At 39.7% G+C, this 15,610-nt stretch overlaps 1 protein-coding gene across 4 annotated transcripts in view; it reads right to left on the bottom strand.

Moving 5' to 3' along the window:
• The window catches only part of LOC124615804 (transcriptional repressor p66-alpha), a 93,932-nt gene extending 85,301 nt beyond the window's left edge, over window positions 1-8,631 (bottom strand). For 2 of the 4 annotated variants that reach the window (XM_047143939.1, XM_047143942.1), the window contains exon 1: window positions 8,137-8,631. The gene's annotated coding sequence lies outside the window, so the exon portion shown is untranslated. The other 2 variants (XM_047143941.1, XM_047143940.1) reach the window with 2 other exon arrangements.
• Window positions 8,632-15,610: the final 6,979 nt, after the last annotated feature.

Here is a 15,610-nt window from a genome sequence, read left to right as displayed (position 1 = left end):
GAATGTGACATATCCATTACGTTTTAACATGTTTCAAATTGACAAACTGCCTATTGGCTTCTGTCTCGGGTTCTTCAGCCGACGTTCATCTAATGATTTTACTATCAGCGGGCAGTAAAATCATTAGATGAACGTCGGCCGAAGAACCCGAGACAGAAGCCAATAGGCAGTTTGTCAACAAGTGGCCATGAAAGCCTTAACAATTTTGTATGTTTCAAATTATAAAATTTAATCTACATTTTAACAGGAGGCCTTTTGTTGGCAATAAAATGATATAAGCCAAAATGTAATTCTAATACTACAAAATCACGGAATTGTCATTTAGTATGTGTAAAAGTAAAATCGGACTTGTATTAGAACAGGGCTCACAACCAGATATAAAATCCATCTGTGGTAACACAGTATAAAAATCCGATTATATTACAACTAACTGAATTTTGAAACTTTTTATGCTTGACAAGCAGTCAGCAGTCCAATCAGCATTAATGTCTTTTTTTTATTCCCATCTGTTATTTTAAAATTAAAATTATTTCATCAAATGATAGGACAGAGCTTTCATTGTGATGGAATGGGACTACTAAAAGAAAAATTCATTTTAATCTGTTTTATTTCGAAAATTTTGGCTATACAAATTTTAAATTTTAACAAAAATATAGCAGCTGCCTACTAAATATTGATGACCAAGACAGTAAATGAAAACATTTGTTGACAGTCAATAGCAGGCATATCAAGAATTTGAAGAATCTTAGACCTTGGCCCATGCAGTATTGTTGCTTCAAAACCTATATCTGTTATCTCTACTGCTGTTTCCAAAGAAGTTAACTTGCTCATCAATATCTACTGCTAAAATCTGTCCTACAAGCACTCAATCAACTTCTTGGTTGCTGTGTTAACAAAACCACAGGAATCTACATGAATATCCTGCTTTTCATCACCCATTTGACCAATGGCTTCATTATTTAGAGCATAGTCAGGAATCACTGTTGCAATTTTCTGAGAAACTGAGTTAAAATCAATTACGTATCTTTGGTGATGGACTGCTCTTTATAAATTACTGTGTAGGGGAAACGGCATCACTGCAGTGTACAGAGTGAGTGCCAGGTTCTGCATGGATATCATAAGAAGACTTACATTATCCAATTTGATCCTTTGGACGAAGTCTTTAGCAATTTCATAAAAAGACAATCTATTTCTACCCTGATATTTTCCACCCAAAACTAAATGCCGTACCTTATATTTGCAAACTGTCGGCAAATAGTAATATATACATATGAGGAAATACGGAAGCGTCTGATCCCACCCGTCTGCTTTGACCCATGACGCCACAAATATGGCGGAAACAAAAACAAACACACACACTTTCCACAAGAAGCCTAATGACACTAACGGGACAAGCGCAGGAAATGGGGTGTTTTGAGTGGGGGCAAACTAAATATAAACAAATTTAGACACCTTGCGTAGCTACAACGTGTAAGTGAAGACAGCCATGCATGAATACCCACCCACCTCCCCAGGGGTCGTAACCCCTGCAACCCATAGAAGATAAAAATGCTTCAGTAGCTGATTAGTGTTTTTTGTCTTTTTAAAAAAAAAATCTCACGGGATAGAACGAACAGATCAGAAAGATAAACATAATAAACTAAAACATAAATTCGAGGAAACAGATAATTAAAATAAGTAATAAGTGTTTTTAAATTTTAAAAAAAATCTCACGAGATAGAACGAACAGATCAGAAAAGTAAATAAAATAAGATAAAACAGAACTGGAGACAGCCACACTCAAACCAAACTCCGCGCCATCATGACGTCACACACGACAACACCCTTACGTCACGGGTCAAAGCTGATGCGTTGGATCGGACGCTTCTGTCGACCCTACATATGAATGTGCAATGTGAATATGAATGTAAAATGACCCCTTCCACATCATTATGATTAACTGTGCAAATGGTCCATGAACATGAAACTAACTACCATTTGTTTCAGTTCACCATCAACTCCATCAACAATGCCTTTCCTATGAATTTACTACCATGATGCATTAGGCTAATATTATAAAGAATGCTAACCATACTATGCCTACTCCTAATTGCAAAAATATCAAAAAGTTTCAAGATGGTGATTATTTGCGTTTTATATGATTTTTCCCAGTATCTTACTTATGAAAAATACTTCCACTGAAAAGTTAATCAGAGTTTAGTTTGAAATATGTGTCTTCTGAAACAGTTTCTCAAAAAATTGCATTCATGTTAGTTAGTTTCATGTCCCATGGATCATTTGCAGAATAAAATTGAAATGATGTGCAACGTCTCATTTTGCATTCACACCACAAATCAATTTATAATTTTACTACAAAACTACCACTCTCTCAGAAGTTAGTGAAAGTAACCATTTTCTATTTTGTGTGCCATGCACCACTCTGTGTCAGTAAGTAGTTGCATTTCCCTTATTTTACATAATTATACAGAATAGACAACTTTAAATGCTACCTCTAGAAACTTATCAAAAATAATCAAGGATTAAATTTCCTGTGAGTTTGCTTTCACTTTTGGTGCAATGACTCAGATAATGAAAATATATGTTTGAATTATAGGATCTTTATATTTACGCAATTCCAACATTGTTCGGATTTTCAGAAGATAGTCTACTTATTATGCTGGCAAAAGATGGTAAATCAGCACTTCATTCAGAGAAACTTATTTTATGATTATTGTTCATTCCTTAATTAGCAAAAAAATTCTGAACCTTTCATAGCATGCATTTCTTAGAAAACAAAGTGGCAACTGAGATCAAAAAGTGAGAGTCGCAGTGTGAAGAGAATAAGTTAAACAGGACATGACATGTGAAACACACACACACACACTGATCAGAATGAAAGCACCTCTCCGATAACAGGAGTTTCAACTCGGTCTTTCCTTTATGAATCACAAAATAAATATAACAGTTAAAAGAGTGTGTCACATGTGTGTTATGATATTTTTATAAGGAAAGCTATTGTCATTATTTTGTATGCCACTTCAGCAATGTGTCATTTACGTCTGCACTGTTCTGAATGTCATGGCACAAAGTATGTTTGCTTATTCCAAGAATGTCTGTCATGCATCTATTAAAGATCCAAATATTTATTAGTTTAATGCAAGCTTCGTGTTTTTCAACTAAAACACCAGTCTCGAATTTCTGAAACAGCTTTCAAGAAAAATCAGTGTTTACGAAAAGATGAAACTTACTGTCTTCAATAATGATAACATTATTTTACAGCAGACATACACAAAATTACAAGACAAAACTTTACACCTATCTTTTCGTGAAGAGTTTTAACTAAAGCTTCCCTGCAATTAAGCACCCTTAACCAGCAACATGGTGCTCTATGAAGTGAAAACAATAGATATCATCAAAAATGGCAGACTGCAATCATCCAATTGAAACCAGCACGCAGTGTGAAAAAAAATGGACTATATAAAGATACAAAGGCAACGAAGGAAAACAATGTATTGTGAAAGTCAAAATTGGCATTCTCTGTAATTGCAGTGGACATCTTTTAATGAAGAGCCATTATGCATTCAAAAACTGAATACTTGGCAACAGTTTGATTTCTTAATTCTTCAAACGTATAATCTATATCTGTTTCAGTGCAATAATTATTTGCAAGTCTCCAAAACAGATTAAATTTGCATATCTACTTTTGCACAACAAAGACAACGTATAGAAAAGCTAATATTCTACTATACAATATATTACTACGTTCTTCACACTTTCTCCACCATATTAGAAGAGTGGTAGTGGGGGAGGAATTAATAACAGAAGAAACTACCCTCTCCCAAATTTAAACTTTTTTACATCACACACGACGACATACTGAACCACTTGATAGTATATGCACATATATATTGAAATTATTCACAGTGTGATGCACTTTCCTCAGTCACCATGGTACTTGTTTACTGTAACCCCACCACATAGTTCCATTAACAGGCATGGGAGCCAAGTGCAATAATATCTCGGTCAAGTAATATGTTAGTTTACGTGTGACTTATTTTGAGCCACTAATGATCACCAGGCATCAGTGGCATACCAAAGTATTTAATGCTATTGAATATACAATACCAAATTAACCAAAGAATGGAAAATCCAGGATGGAATGTAACAATATTAGAGAAGGAAAGTTGCTACTCACCATATAGCAAATATGCTATATTGCAACTAAGCATCTCTGCTTTATGGTGAGTAGCAACTTTCCTCCTCTAATACAAAATAAACTAATTTCAGGTGATTTGTCAGTAGCAAAGATCTTTCTCGAAGCCTTGGCTCATAGAGATGACTGTTGTCAGCTTGGTGCAAGAATATACGCATGTATCATCCGAAAACTGTTGCAGAAAAAGAAATGCAAGAAACAACACTAACACTGTGACCAATTGGCCTTATATAATAAAATTAAGTAACTGAACTGTCAGTTGGTGCTTGGCAGAACACAACAACAACAACAACAACAACAACAATGCAGTACCATCAATATGCTGAATGATGAATCTACATAAATATTCATGTATAAACAAACTCTTTTGCTTATAGTTGTGTTAATTTTTTTAACCCACATTTATTTCTATTTTTTATGTGAAAAACATTTGTGGCGAGAGTTCATAAATTTTACATGTACTGACAGATTTCATGATCTCTCTTCATACATGTCAAAGATAAAACGACTGACACTATGCAAATTAAAGCTTCTTCAATCAAAATATAGCTGATCACATGGCACAAATGTTCACAACTGGTCAAATAAATACTGAGGTGTATGATAATGCATCTAAATAGAACAAATTCCAATATCTCAATGAAGTGTTACTTTCAACCTTTGGCTGCATGCAGAGAAAACACAGAAGTCACCAGGACATGTAAAGTTACATAACACCTATTGAAGATCTCTTTCATGTAAAAGGTGAAACATTACACTAAGAAATATTGACACTCAAAGAGGAATTCACTGATAAATGTCAACAGAACAAAATATGAATGAAGAGAATCATTCCACAGGCTGACTGTCTACAGAGGAAGATAAGTGCCTTCAGAAATAATCCCACAAACATAGTTCTATCAACAAATATTTGGTAAGACAATATTATGATAAGGATGGATTGCTACTCAGCATACAATGAAGATGTCGAGTTGCAGACAGGCTCAACAAAAATAATGCTAGATACATGTGGCTGATGAAAAGTGATATTTTCACAGTCTTTTTGTTGAGCCTGGCTGCAACTCAACATCTGCTCTATATGGTGAGTAGCAATCTGTCATTTCCATAATACTGTCATTATCCCATCCTGGATTTTCCACTGTCTGATCTTTAGTAAGAGTTATGTATCAACCTCCCTTACATTTTTCCAAGTAATTGTAAGATGCATGAAACTACTTTAACAAGCTGTAGAATATGTAAAACAACTACTATTCGCTGAAAGATTAAAAATAGGCTCAACTATATAATACTATGTGATTCAGAACACAAAAATACTGGACATTGGATCAAAACTGTGACTTTTAAGAAAGTATTTAGAAATCTTCCATACACCAAATATTATGGTCTCATGGATATGAGACCCCTGAGGAAATAAAAGTGGTCCTCGTATGGGGTATACTTGAGAGCAACTTCTGCTTAACCGATATGCCTAATGATGGACATCTTTCAATTCCAAAAGTACAATAAAGGAATAAAATGACTAGAATCACTTTTCAATTTGAGTAAAGACAATGTCTACTATCCTGTTACACTAATACATGATACTAGCTTCACCATTTTCTGAATAAGCAGCAGAAAACTATAGTTGACAGGCACACCATTTACTAAAACAATGCTGTTTACTTTGCATAATTACAATGTACCTAAAACATCAAATAGTCTACATTACATGCTTATAAATGCAGACAGTCAACTTAAATGGCAGGTAGCTCATATGTTCATGGTAGAGGTGAAGTGGTTCCTATTCTGGATTTCTGTCATAGATTATGCAACCTGGATTTACTGAGCTAGAAATGAGATACCACAGTAGAAAATCTAGTTTCCTCGAAAAGAACACATTTTGTTATTTAGAATCCAACAGTTGTTCAGTATGGCAGTGTAGTATTCAACAGTGCCCTTTATTTTATGATTAAGAAATATGCACAATCAAGAACTCTATAATACTATCAAATAGAAGGTAGACGTAATTTTCCCCCAATTGAAGTGTGTTTTACATACAATGTGAATCCACCTGAAGAAATGATCATACAGACAATTCTACATGGAACACAGATTAGCCTATCAGCAAATGCTCTATACGCATACTCTTACGAGGTCACCAACAGGGCCAGTGTAAGTTATACTAAATAAACAAATTATTAGTTTTGTTTTACTGTCAGTTTACCTTTTCAACTGTGTTTAGAAGCTATAAGACATATTAGGATTATCAGTGGCATTTGTGAACCAGCATACTAGAAGAAAACAGCTAATGAAACACAGAAAGTGATGATGTAAACCTATTAGCTTAATATACTTGTCCTATTCCACTTGTTCATGGATCAAGCCAGAGCAAGTATTTCCTACTGAATAGTCGATTCTTCAACTCTTGTGTGCTTTTACTTCCTTAACAACCATTTTAACTACATTTATTATTATTACTGTTGTTGTCTCACTTGTATGGAACTGGATGGTAGTTCACCATTAATTAAGGCTAGCACAATTTCCTAAAAACAAACTTTTGCAGAAGAATATCTAGGCCTAGTTGTATTAACTATTGCTATATTAATGAGAAAACTGATAAACAATTAAAATTTCAAGACCAAACTGTTGTTTGAATGAAAATAACCATGGAAATAATGTTGGCATAATTATCCACTAAAATCCAATAATATGGGCCTACAACAAAACCTGAAGCTTATAGGAACATTACCAGTAAGCACCCCCTCCCACAAAAAAAATGATACAACATCCAAATAACCGAAATAACCAGTTAGTGCTCCTGCTGAATGTTGTCTATAAACTACTAACACTCGACAATTCCATGACTGAAAACATTACATTCAATGTATACCTACATTATAAAAGATGCGAACGATTTTAGAACGGCAGCATCTGATCGTATTGTCATCTAACACAGCATAAATCCAAATAGAAATGTTAATAAGAGCCCTGCAGGTGTAAGATCACAGCTGAAAAATAAGTTACCACGCATAGGCCCAAATAGAAACAGTAATACCGAGTCTATTCATACGGTGATGATATTTAGATCCTGGACTTCATATTTACCGTTATTAAGACTCAAAATTAGTACCACTGGTACGAATAAAGAAAAACTCTGAGTGGAAACAGGGCAGCTACAAGCAGTTCTCTATAGAGCACTTAGCTGTGGTTACACATAACCTATAAATTCTGCTACACTGCAAATTACTACGCTCAGTGAATTAGTCTAACTTCTGCTATATTTCGTCACTCGAAACATTAATATGAGCTTGTACTGTTAAACGACTCCACCAACATATTACGAACGGTGTGTTTTACTGTTACAGAACCATCTCGTCGACAGCAGTAATTACTTACGTTTTGAACTGTCAGTCTAAAAGAAATATACCACGATACCGATGTACGGTGCATATACACACAAATTCCGTAACTGCATTTTGACAATTTTTGGTTCACTTAACTGACGCCACAACAAATATCCTACTACAGTTTAATCCTACTTTAAGACACGTTAAAATAATTGTATAAATCACCTCACTCTAGTGCGATGAACTAGACTACATATTAGTGCAAACAGTAATCAAATGTATTATATTTTTCACGAAACTAAATGACACTACCAGATAAGCACTGCTCACCGATTGCCGATACACACAGCTTCAGTTTACAAACAAGAAATACTACGCATGCTTGTTCTGACATAAACGTTTCGTCACATAACAGTATTTCTGTACCAAATGTTGAAGGACTCCATTGTACACTTGAGACAGCGAGCTGCGTCCGCGGAGGCAATGTTCACTTACCACTAATTAATAAATTTTCACAACACCGTTCAGCGTTTTACGGTCGCAGTTTTTGATCTACACTCACACAGGCATTTCCTTAGACACCCTACACACAATATTTCTACCAAATGTTGCACATACCTGGCGGTCAATCAAGGACGTTCCAAATTTGTTAACTGCTGACAAATCGATTTCAAAAGTACCGACAAGGTGTTAATTATTCCGAATACTGCATGTCGCTTGCCACATTAAAAACGCAAAACTTCCACACATTCACCACATCTGATGATGAGATTTCTTCTGATAACACTTCACATTCTCGAAAACTTTTAAATACTACGAAAAAATTAACTCATCCCCGCAAAAATTAACCACTGATCCAATATGGCGTTGTCTCTACTTGTGTGCTACGGGGCTTCCTTGTGTACTACACGGATTCCGTAAACAAGTTGACATAAACAAATGCACGTGGAGTAATTCGTAATCTATCACTGCATGACAGTGTACTTTACACCTTTTATAAGTATTGATACTCCGTACTGTCCACAAACCAACACAATGTGAGAACTGACGAACTACAAACACGCATCCTGTGTACTGTTACTTGTCACGGCGGAATGACCGCTGGGAGGTATGTCAGTCGCCTGCCGGACCAAAGAGAATTAAATAGCCGACCCAACCCACGAATTCTGCCGAGCCGGACAAAGAGCACCTCGTCATGACGCCACGACGCGAACGAATCCTAGACTTTTTCGCATTCATATGAGGAAACTAACTGGACTAGTGCAAATGCGAACTTCCTCGGGCGTTGTTAGTTCGTTACAAGTTCTCGCATCAAATAGAATCAGTGAAACCTCAGGTATACACAGCTGTTTTCGAAGTAAAACCTCCGCGTCTCTTTTCAGTGCGTGTTGTATACAATGACAATTCTCGCTGCGACACCAGCACCACTCAAGATACTGTATGTCAAATATAATCAAAAAATGAGAAAACTTGTTCAATAGGTACCCGATTATCTTTTGACAACTGCATTGCTCCCGGTGCAGTTATGATTTCGAAATAGTCTTAATCACGGTTTTGCAATTTTCAGAAAACTGTTTTATATGCATTAGATAAATTGTTAATAGACAATATCCCTACAACGTTACTAGCTTGCCATTATCTCCATCCAGTGAAAGGATATACATGAATAACCATAGCTGAGAAAAGTTGCATCGAGAAATGTTTCCGCCTGTTGCTCAAACAACAACGTTTTGTCACCTAGCAGCAGTTAATTGTACTGGTAGTTCATTAACCTAGTATCTCGTCACTGCAGGTCTGAAATTGAAAGAAGTTGAAGTACACTCATTATCCGATCTAAATAAGAGGACCATTTGGTCGCTAGACGTGGTGGTCATTAGGGACGGATTACTTGCTCGGCTTGGACTGGGAAAGGGGAAAAAATGGATAGAGACGTTTTCAATGGAATCGCCCTTGCATCTGCCATGAGCGATTTAATGAAGAGATGGAAAATCTAAGTCTGTATGGCTAGATAAAAATTTGAACCTTGATACTCCCGAATACTATATCAGTACCTTAACCACTATTCAATTATTTTCAGGTGAAAAATAAAGTATTCTTTTCCTGTGCGAAATCTCCTATTGGACTGACATTGGTGTTGGGTGGTTGTCTATGGGTGATTAAGTTTTGACTGAATTCAGATATGTCTTTGTTACGATATATGTGTGAATATAAATAAATTTTGTACGGAGTGACTATACTTGTACACTTGAAATTGTCTTCAAATTATAAATAAATAATACACGCCGCGAGGCTCAACAGTCATATTGACGCGCTAGGCGTTTGATTTATTTTATTTGAGAGCGATAATCACAAGCATATATGATATTTGGCAGAAATAATACACTTCAATCTGCCGTACTCAGTAAATTTTGGTACTGTTGTCCCAACATAATTTCCTACAAAAAGTTTGAGAAGGAAGTAGGATGATAATTTCAGATAGTTTGTTTTCTTTTCATTTTTACTGTGTGAAATTCCTTTCCTAGTTCATGTACTGTTTTACATTTTCGGGTGACACCGTGTAGTTATAATTATTATTTCACTGTCTCATGCGAATTTGACCAATAACGCACTAATTCTGATGTAGTAATGCTTAGAAAGCACACTTTCGACAAATTGCACAATACTTTCCATTATTTTCGTGGTTTCTCAGGAAATGAGTAACGTTTAAAGCTGAGCGTTGTGGGTTGTGTCATTGATGTCCGCCAGTTCAGATTTGCATTTCTCCTGTCAGTCAAGCTCGCGTCCATACCACCGACCTCATACATAATATCGACGTCTGTTAAAATTACACGAATGCTGCTAATCTTGTACAACAGTTTAGAATAACGTGATCAGTAATTATGAGCAGCTACATAGTCGCAGCAAAAATCCACAGTGATACTGGGTATGTTTATTCCAGTTACAGATTACAAAGTTTTTGTACCAGGTTACTAACTATGGTGAATAATAACCATCTCAGACCTACAAACCACCACAGAGATATATTTTCCAAAGTCCAATAAATTGAGGAAGCAAGTCATCAAATATCAATTTATGCATAAAGGGACCCTCGCATACCTGAATACACACGATGTTTTTTATTTGCACCGAGTCAGCTGACTTGTAAGTTTCACATAGATCAGTATTGACTCTATCGCTATCCCTTAGAGCACAACTGACCTCGTTTCTGCGTGTGTGAAGGGATGGGCAGTGTTGATGAAGGTAGGACTACTCTCTCAGCAGTACAATGTGTTCCGTTCGAGAAGTTTTCAGTCCAGTTTCAAATTTAATTACACATTTCATATTAATACATTCTCTTTAGCAGACAGTATTAATGCGTTGTTGCATCTAAATAGAGAAGACCATGCACAAAATAAGTGGCAGAGACAACCAGCCTGACCGAAGAATATGTCCTCCACGTTTCGCAATGAGATACAAAGTTAATTATCATTTTTCACATTTGTTTATTAATGTCGCGTTTCGAAATGTTGGTGCTCAAGGCCAGGCACTGAACCGTTAAACGAAACACCTAACTGGTCCTTACACTAAGAAAAATGCTGTTTATTAAGTAGACAAAGCCGGCCCATGTGACCGAGCGGTTCTAGGCGCTTCAGTCCGGAACCGCGCTGCTGCTACGGTCGCAGATTCGAATCCTGCCTCGGGCATGGATGTGTGTGATGTCCTTAGGTTAATTAGGTTTAAGTAGTTATAAGTCTATGGGACTGATGACCTCAGATGTTAAGTCCCATAGTGCTTAGACCCATTTGAACCATTTGAATTAGACAAAAGTTTTAATAACTTACTTTCCCTACGTTGAGGATAATATCAGATTCCACTGCGGGGAGGACGTACTGCGCCATATTCGATAACCAGCTATTCAGCACTGTGGGGCGGAGAAAAAGGAAGAAAGTAAACGTTTAATGACCCATCGGCGAAGCGGGTATCACAGACTTAGTACCTCTACAGACTGAAGTAGGATGAAAAAGGAAATCGCTCTTAACTTTTCAAGGAGACCATCCCGGGATTTACCTCGAGTGATTCTGAGAAAATAAGGAGTACCTAAAACTGGATGGACGAGCAGGGATTCGAACCGTTGTTCTTCGGAGCACGAGTCCTGTATCTTACCAGTGAGTCACTTCGCTTTCTTTCGCCAAGAGCGTAGCGTCTAAGCTTGGAATGATCACGTATCACATTCGCTCTGCTGCTGTGAACAGGATATTAAGAAAGATGAGTTGCATTGCTGCAAAGGAGGGAACTCATCGAGCCAGGTACGATCTCAATATTAATGAAAGCAACCTATCCAAGTTTCGTCGATTTATATGACAGTCTTGTCTCGGTTTCGCTGGTACTGTGTAGATGTGACAACAGATATTCGGCAGAACGCCAGCCTAAGCAAAGTAAAAGCTAGACGAGCAAGTGAGCTACAAACACGCGGCTCAGCGGACAGTAATCAATCTCTGGCAAAATTTGGACGGCGGGGCCATTTCAGCAATGACTCAAGTTTCGAACTTCGCACCACCACCATGATCTGACGGTGGTTATCACACTGGACTCGCATTCAGGAGGACGACGCGTCCGGCCATCCTGATTTAGGTTTTCCGTGATGTCCCTAAATCGCTCCAGGCAAATCCTGGGATGGTTAATGGGCACGGCCGACTTGCTTCCCCATCATTCCCTAATCCGATGGGACCGACGACCTCGCTGTTTGGTCCGCTTTCCCAAATCAAGCAACCAGCCAACCATGATCAGAAACCAATCGTGACATTATTACCGGAGTAGAAGAATCCATCGTACGAGACCTGCAACATGCGGTCGTGCATTATCCTGCTGAAATGCAGGGTTTCGCAGGGATTGTATGAAGGGTAGAGCCAAGGGTCGTAACACACCTGAAATGTAACGTCCACTGTTCAAAGTGCCGTCAATGCGAACAAGAGGTGACCGAGACGTGTAACCAATGGCACCCCATACCGTCACGCCGGGTGATACGCCAGTATGGCGATGACGAAAAAACGCTTCCAAAGTGCGTTCACCGCGATGTCGCCAAACACGGATGCGACCATCATGACGCTGTAAACAGAACCTGGATTCATCCGAAAAAATGACGTTTTGCCATTCGTGCACCCAGGTTCGTCGTTGAGTAGTCCATCGCATGCGCTCCTGTCTGTGATGCAGCGTCAAGGGTAGCCGCAGCCATGGTCTCCGAGCTGATAGTCCATGCTGTTGCAAACGTCGTCGAACTGTTCGTGCAGATGGTTGTTGTCCTGCAAACGTCCCCATCTGTTGACTCAGGGATCGAGACGTGGCTGCACGATCCGTTACAGCCATGCAGATAAGATGCCTGTCATCTCGACTGATAGTGATACGAGGCCATTGGGATGCAGCACAGCATTCCGTATTACCATTCTGAACCCACCGATTCCATATTCTACTAACAGTCATTGGATCTCGACCAACGCGAGCAGCAATGTGGCGATACGATAAACCGCAATCGCGATAGGCTAAAATCCGAGCTTTATCAAAGTCGGAAACGTGATGGTACGCATTTCTTCCCCTTACACGAGGCATCACAACGTTTCACCAGGCAACGCCGGTCTACTGCTGTTTGTGTATGAGAAATCGGTAGGAAACTTTCCTCATGTCAGCACTTTGTAGGTGTCGCCACCGGCGCCAACCTTGTGTGAATGGCCTGAAAAGCTAATCATTTGCATATCACAGCGTCTTCTTCCTGTCGGTTAAATTTCGCGTCTGTAGCACGTCATCTTCGTGGTGTAGCAATTTTAATGGCCAGTAGTGTACTACCGAAAAACGGGAAGTAGCTCCTAGGGAAGGAGGAAATGCAGTGGAACTTCACGGGTTGAGATGGTATGTGACGTTATTTTAATGATTACAAAACACACTCAAATTTACAGAGAACTCGTCAGTACGAGCCCACTTGTCAGTATGACGTTGCGCCCCCTCTGGTCTGAATATATGCACTGATACAGTTCGGAAGAGTATCAAACATCTGGTGTTTACACTCCTGAAGTAAGTTGGTGCACAAATGTTGTAACTGGTCCTCGATATACTAGGTACTGCAACTGGGACGGAGATGATGTTCGAGCTGGTTCCACACTTTTTCAATCGAGGACAGACCTGGAGATGTTGCTGGCCACAGAAGTGCCTGAACATCGCGAAAACGGTTCCTAGAGACTTGCAGTGTGCGGAAGAGCATTGATCTGTTGGAAATTCGCACCACGATAGCGTCGGACGAGAGGTAACAGGTGAAGGGGTAGGATGTCTGTGATGTGCCGTTGTGCCGTCAGACTTCCTCCAGTCACCACTAGCCGTGATCTGACGTCACATCAGATGTCTTCCCCCCCCCCCCCCCCCACACACACATACACACACATACACCTACGACGCCAGGGTAACACCGCTGTGTTTCTCCAATACATTGCAACAATGGGACCTCTCCCCATGCAGCCGCAATAATCGCCGACGATGATTACTCGCAGTAGAGCAGGAACACAGTGCGACGGCGTTCATCATCAGTCCACGCTTCCCGGCCATGGCACTACTCCAAACGCAGCCGTTTGTGTTGTGGAGCCGGCCGCGGTGGCCGAGCGGTTCTAGGCGCCTCAATCCGGAACCGCGCGACTGCTACGGTCGCAGGTTCGAATCCTGCCTCGGGCATGGATGTGTGTGATGTCCTTAGGTTAGTTAGGTTTAAGTAGGTCTAAGTTCTAGGGGACTGATGACCTCAGATGTTAAGTCCCAGAGTGCTCAGAGCCATTTGAACCATTTTTTTGTGTTGTGGATGTAACAGGACCCTACACACGGGACTGCAGCTGCTTGGTCCGGCTGCTCATAATATCAGACCAACAGTGATGACACAGAATGTTGCAGGGGCTCTGTCACTTGTTCTCGGATGGCAGCTGCAGATATGAAGGCGTTACGATGTGCTTGGTGCACAATGTAACGATCTCCCCAATGGTTGTCAGATGTGGTCGACCGGAATCAAGACAATGAGTACGCCTGCACTGCAGGCAGTCCAACACCGGGCCACTGTCACATCAGAATGCCCCACAAATCTGGATATCACACGATTCGACCAGCCGGCCAAATGGAGACATACCATCTGAGGACCCTTTCAATCCCAGCCAGGCGCTGATAACGCTGTCTGACGTGAGTTCGTGGCATCTCCTTGTCCTTCACACTGATCATTCAATATCTGATGCTGATCACGCCTCTCACATGCCCCTCCAGGGCTGGTAACAACACTAAGCACGAACAACACTAATGCTCTCTGGTGGTCGAACTGCCTGTCACAGAGAAGTGCAACTCTAATCATTTACGTATCTGCTGATGTTGTACATGTACGAAGTTACATTGGCATCTGGCCATGTCTTCAGGATACTTCACATATTTGTCAGGCTGTGTTTATTTTTGAGCCTCAGGTCACACAAATGGTATTCTGACTGGTTTTGACTCTCTATTTTAACCGAGCGGTGTGGCGCAATGATTGCCACACTGGACTCGCATTCCGGAGGACGACGATTCAAACCCGCGACCGACCGTCCTGATTTAGCTTTCCCATGATTTTCCTAAATCGCTTCACGCAAATGTCGGGATAGTTCCTTCGCAAGAGCACGGCTGATTTCCTTCCTCATCCTACCCTAATCCAATGGGACCGACGACCTCGCTGTTTGGTCCCCTTCCCCGAAACCAACAAACCAACCAATTCCTTGTTGTGAGCGCTTCCCACAGCACGTCGACGTGTTATTATGTAACACATTCAAATTACCTGAAGTTGTCGAGTCTGATGGTCAAGTGATAAATTAAAAGTCTGAAACAATTCTGGGCGGACTACAGAATATTTCAGTCTGTCTTTACCCTCTAAATCATGTGAAGATGCACCAGGAACGAACAGTAGTTCGGATTATGTGTTAAACTGTAGATCCCCTTTCCCCCGTAGGATTACTGAGGTAGGTTAGGACCATGAAAGTGAGCGAAGTGGCGTCCAATTGAACTACTTATACCAGGCTGTTGAGCCATATGGAATTACTATTACTGCCGGCCGAAGTGGCCGTGCGGT

Source organism: Schistocerca americana, chromosome 5 (assembly GCF_021461395.2).
Source record: "Schistocerca americana isolate TAMUIC-IGC-003095 chromosome 5, iqSchAmer2.1, whole genome shotgun sequence".
In the NCBI taxonomy this organism is placed as follows: domain Eukaryota; kingdom Metazoa; phylum Arthropoda; class Insecta; order Orthoptera; family Acrididae; genus Schistocerca; species Schistocerca americana.
This window is presented reverse-complemented; position numbering and strand designations above follow the sequence as displayed.